Here is a 668-nt window from a genome sequence, read left to right on the forward strand (position 1 = left end):
ATATATATATATATATAGGTATGTATGTATCTATATATGTATGTATAAGACAAGGTATAAATAATGGCCATTATATATTTTTCTTTTATTAGAGTAAATTTGGCTTACAGCTGTTTCCAGTAGTCATTATAGGTACGTTACTGATAGGTTTAGTCAATTAGTCTATTGATCAGTTGAGAAAAATGGAATGATCTAAAAAAAATTAATGCTACTTTCGTCAAAGCCATTTCTGGTTATCTTTTATATATAAAGAAAAAGAAGATTTTCTGACTCCCTTATTTTCCTTATTACGTATATAATATATGGTGGAGGTGCAATGGCCCAGTGGTTAGGACAGCGGACTCGCGGTCATTGGATCGCGGTTTCGATTCTCAGACCGGGCGTTGTGAGTGTTTATTGGGCGAAAACACCTAAAGCTCCACGAGGGATGGTGGCAAAAACACCTAAAGCTCCGGCAGGGGATGGTGATGAACCTTGCTGTACTCTTTCACCACAACGTTCTCTCACTCTTACCAGAGTATAGACTGGTAAATTTTTTTATTTTTCATTCTCTTTCGAAATTATCCCTATTTTGTGGTATAGAGTTTTTTGCTGCTCTTTCTAGCGGGTTAGATGTCCTATTATAGGCATCTCTGTATTTTAATGAATAATATATATATAGTCTATTG

Source organism: Octopus bimaculoides, chromosome 1 (assembly GCF_001194135.2).
Source record: "Octopus bimaculoides isolate UCB-OBI-ISO-001 chromosome 1, ASM119413v2, whole genome shotgun sequence".
NCBI classification, from domain to species: Eukaryota; Metazoa; Mollusca; class Cephalopoda; order Octopoda; family Octopodidae; genus Octopus; species Octopus bimaculoides.